General features: G+C 50.1%; 1 long non-coding RNA gene across 1 annotated transcript; it reads left to right on the forward strand.

Annotated features, from left to right (window-relative positions):
• The first annotated feature begins 892 nt into the window (after window positions 1–892).
• LOC132648380 (uncharacterized) lies at window positions 893–4499 on the forward strand. The gene is made up of 4 exons (XR_009586786.1): window positions 893–909; window positions 1322–1423; window positions 3563–3643; window positions 4420–4499. It is a non-coding gene; the product is annotated as an uncharacterized LOC132648380 (long non-coding RNA).
• Window positions 4500–4781: the final 282 nt, after the last annotated feature.

Genomic DNA, 4781 nt, shown 5'->3' on the forward strand with positions numbered 1-4781 from the left:
AAGGGACACAGCTTGGTTTGCTCTCCACATCCTGAAGGAGCCCAGGATAGGAGTCCTTGCTCTAGAAAATCCTGAGCATTAACACAGATCTCTGAGGCAATCAGGCTCCCCTTCCTCCCTGGGTATCATGGGGAGTTTGCTTTGATGTCCTCCTCTGAGGAACACCCCGGCAGGCTCCCATCACCTTGGCTGTTCCCTTCTCCCTTCCGGGGTTAGGGAACATAGGTTCCATTTGGATATTGCCCCCACAGGCCTGTAGCACCCATCGGGGCATCTCCAGCACTGTTTGCTGTTCACAGTGACCTTCTGGCAGTCTCAGTTAGTCCTTGCCAACTCAGGAGGGCTGCTCCTCTGGTTTGCTCTCATCTCAAGGCATGCCCACCCTTTCGCCCAGAGACTGTAACTCTTCATGGTGAAAATAAAACAGCAACGAGGACAAGAGTAGCCTGTTGAGGCTCAGGGAGCAGACACAGCTTGCCTGAGCAGTCCGAGCTGAGGCTGGGCGGGAGCTGGCTGGTTCTGACAAGTATCACGCATTCCCTTGCGTTTTCTCCCTGGGTTGCTGGAACTCCATCACCCCCTTGATGGAAACCGCCCTCCATATTCAGACTGGGGAGACAGAATCTCAGAGTCTCACGCAGCAGGCTGTCACTTTTGCTGCTTCCCCGTTTCCCTGACAACCTGCTTCACGTCTTGCTCCTGCTCAGAAGTTTCTCCAGCCGTCTCTGGTGACTGGCTGCTTCACGTGCGAAGCCTCGTCTAGCTCATTTTCCACTTCACACTGCAAAGGGTAACAGCCAGGGGCTGTTTGTGTAGGGAAAACTCCTCACAGCCAAGCAGCCGTCTGGGCAGCCGGCAGAAGTCTGCAGGGCACAGTGGCTGCAGGAGCTGGAAGGCATTAACTCCGGTGTAGATTTCCACTCATCCCTGGCTACTGCTTTCGGGGTGGAGTTTCCATACTTCCTGGCCATCTGAATCCACTTCTGAGTCTTTAATCTCAGGCCCTGGTGGCGGGGGTGGGGAGGGATGGGGTGGGGGAGCTCATGCCTAGGCTCTCCGGGGACTAGGTATGCAGAAATTCTTGAGCCTTCCCTACTCCTCTGGGGACATTCTTCTGCTTAGCCAGCCTCCTTGAATCCTAAATATAATTCTCAGTCTCTGCAACAAGTTGGTGTCTGTGAGATGGAGTCTGGGGGATAAAATGTTCTATAGGTCAACTCAGCACATGGAGAGGTTGGAGGAGGGGCAGGCACCTGAGTGGCTGGGAGAGGAGGAGGCAGGGTGTGCAGAGAAGACCTTGATCCACTTGTGTCCTTTAAAGCTTCCACTCAAACCTGTTGAGTGAGCTGAGCAAGCTCTGCCCAGCAGACTGACCAAGATGAGCCGAAAGGATGGGACTCGCATATCTCCGTTGGTCTCCAAGGTAGACGCAGCCTGTCCTGGGAAGGGTGTGGTCTGAGGGAGGGGCAGCTCTCTTCAGCACAACCAGATATGAAGGAACCCACAGCTGGAGGCAGCTGACTGCACCTTCAGAGCCCAGGGCAGTGGTGTATCTTTGGGGAGTATGTCAGGTAGCTTCCTGACACTATAAACAAATGCCCAAAGCAGTCCATTTAGAAAGAAAAAAAGGTTTCTTTTGGTTCATGATTTCCAGTGTTGCAACCTAATCAGTTGGTCCCTTTGTTTTGGGCCAGTAGCCACAGTAGACACTGCAGGGACAGGTGGCAGAGCAGAGCTGGCCTTCCAGGTTGGGAATGTAAAAGGGGAGAAGAAGCTGGGGTCTCACTGTCTCCTTCAATGTCATGCTTCAGTGATCTCTAGGCCTTCACTAGGTCCCACTTAGTGAGGACTTCACTGCAGCATTGCCAAGCTGAGGACCATGTCTTTAACACATGGGCCCCTGGGATGCACTGAATATCCAAAGCACAGATGCATACTGGGAGCTGCCTTCGCATCTGCAATGTCAGTCCAACTTCCTCTGTTTGTTACACAGACAGGACTGGGGATGTTGGCATGGTCACTGAGCGGGGTGGGCATGGGTCTTTGAATCCTGTCTGGGCTTTGCTATGGGTGGAGATGAAGGTTATAGCATTCATGAGACTCCCTGCACTGAGGGCAGCAGGAACAGTGCTTGCATCAGAAGATACTCAGAGGACGCTATTAAGGTTATGTTTTATAAAGCTATGTTTCTCAGTTTCTCTCTTAACCCGGCCGTCACACAAATAATTGAGACTCTGTTGTGTTTGTTTAATAGCAAGCTTCACAACACAATAACTGAGCACTTACTACTCTAGTCTTAACCCTCTAAGCTAATTTGGTTTCCTCCCAGCCTACATCCCAGAACACTTGCACTTTGTAGTTTCTTGCTCCAGCTTCTCTCTCCTGAAATTACCTGGACCACTCTTGTGGCTGAATCTTCTAACTTCTCCTCCTGCGGCTGGTAGGAAGTCCAGCCCTAGTTTCTGCCCTGGTCAGCAATTGGCTGTAAGCTGCTTTACTGACATTTCGGGAGACAATTGGGGAGCAGTGTTTGCATAACATTGAGATAGAAGATTCACAGAGCAAGAATTGCAACTAGATATGGGGCGTACAGAAGTCAGCATTTGAATTACCTGATAACCCCATGCCCACAGGACACCCAGAATACATAGCTGTTGTGATGGTGACTGCTTGGGAGTAAAAGCACCACTTTGGACTAAATGGAAGAGCAGGTTTTACAGGTGGGGCCCAGAATGTGCCCCTAGGAAGTGTTCAGACTGGTGGCTGATGAAGGAGTGTGCACCCGTGTCACAGTGGCCTGTGTAGCTTTAAGCTTTAATATCTCCTGTAGAAGATGGGGTCACGGCATTGCTAATGGACGTCAACTGGAATTGCTCACGTGTTTTGCTGTAACATTCCTCAAATTCACTTTTGCACACTGTGACACATCTCTGGGGAGTACTGTTGGAGACTGTTCTAGAAACGATGCCTGAAGCTTGCTGGATAGTCCCCAGCATGGTACCCTGTGCTTCTTCATAGATAACCAAGGATAATGCCAGAGTTGATGTGATGGAGAAAGTGAGGAGAGTGGTCATGGTTGTGGTGGTAGCATTCATGACAAGAACATTGGTGACCAGGGTGGGTGTACTGGTAAACAATGGCCTGCGAGTTGGGCAGGAAAGCTCCAATGAGGTAGTTGCCTGAGTCACCCATTCATGCTTCTTGTAAGTAATCCCACTAAATTCAGTTCTACCGAGCTAGGCCTGGGTGAAATTGTTTCTTTGGTCTCTTCTTTATGCCCTGTCTGTGGTGAACAGATGTTTGTTCATGCTTCCTGTGATGGTGACTATTAAGTGACAGCATCTAGAATCACCTAGGAGACAAGCCACTGGACATACCTATGAAGGACTGTCTAGAGTTGGTTAGCCTCCGGTCATGCCTGTGAGAGATTATTTTGATTATGTTAATTAAGGTGGGAAGGAGACTCACCCTGAAAGTGGGTGGTGTCATTCCCTGGGCTTGGGTTCTGTATACAAAGGGGAACATGAGCGAGCATTAAACACTTTCTGCTTCCTGAGTGCAGATACACTGTGACCAGCTTCCTCAAACTCCCGCTGTGACTTCCCTGCCATAATGGACTGTGCACCCTCAACTGTGAGCCAGAGTAAGTCCTGCCTACTTTAAGTTATTTTGTTTGTTTGTTTGTTTTTGTTTTGTTTTGTTTTGGTCAGAGTATTTTATCACAGTAGCAAGAAAAGTAACTAAGACACCTCTCCAGGCAAAGTCATAATACATTATTGTCTGCACATTAGACTAACACAAAATGTTAGTCTAGATGAATTAATGAATCGGCTACTAGCCAGAAGAGTGTCCCATGGGAAGTCAGAAGAACAGACCAGGGAGGCAGGTACAGAGCTGATGACGACCTTTATCCTAGCACAGCCCATTGAGAGTGAGCCCGTTGTTGAAATCACACATGTGACTTCCACAGCCACAGGATTCCTAGTCCCACAGGAGAAGGTGTGGTGATAGAGGACTGGGGGATGGGTGAAAGCTGTTAAAGGGGGTTGGCAGTGGGAGCAATGGGGTTGAGGCACTGGTAACGGCCATGGGGCTAACATGGTAAAGACGAGGACGACACGGAGAGGGATGAAAGATGATGGGGCTGAGATTGAAAGGGCAATGATGGCAGGTGCGCAGCGGGTGATGGGCAGTGATGAAGTTGGCTCAAACTGTGACATGGTACCAGTGATGAAGGCTTCCCACCAGGGTGGTCCTAAGATGACCGCCGCATCTCCTTTCTTGGTAGCAGATGGTGCTTTGATGGCTGGCGGGAAGAGTCCCTGCTTTGGAGGATTTGATCATCTGTGTGGAGAGGCAGCTTTAACCATTCTCCATAAATCAGCCCCACGCTTTCCTCTCTGCATTTTGTGTTTGCAGGTAGTCAGATCCACAAGCCACTCCCACCTGGGACTTGACGCCCGAACAAATAAATTAGACTCATTATTCACATCGGCAGCCATGTCATCATTGCTTGGGAGTTCAGACCTGGGCTGAGCCACTCGGGGGACATGACCGCCCACCTCAGTATTGTTGGAGGCAAGCATGCCATGATTCAACATGGAGCTGTGAGGCAGAGGCTCTTATATCAAAGTGACATAATTTAAAAGCACTCTTTTCCCCGCTGGAGTGGGAACCTCTGTTGGGGTGGCAGACATACGGCTTCCTTGGGAGTGTGGGAGGGATCTGAAGAGGCAGTATTGAGCCTTTTCCTACCAGAAGATTGCTGCTGGGCTCTCAAC

The sequence above is a fragment of the Meriones unguiculatus genome, chromosome 16 (genome assembly GCF_030254825.1).
Source record: "Meriones unguiculatus strain TT.TT164.6M chromosome 16, Bangor_MerUng_6.1, whole genome shotgun sequence".
NCBI classification, from domain to species: Eukaryota; Metazoa; Chordata; class Mammalia; order Rodentia; family Muridae; genus Meriones; species Meriones unguiculatus.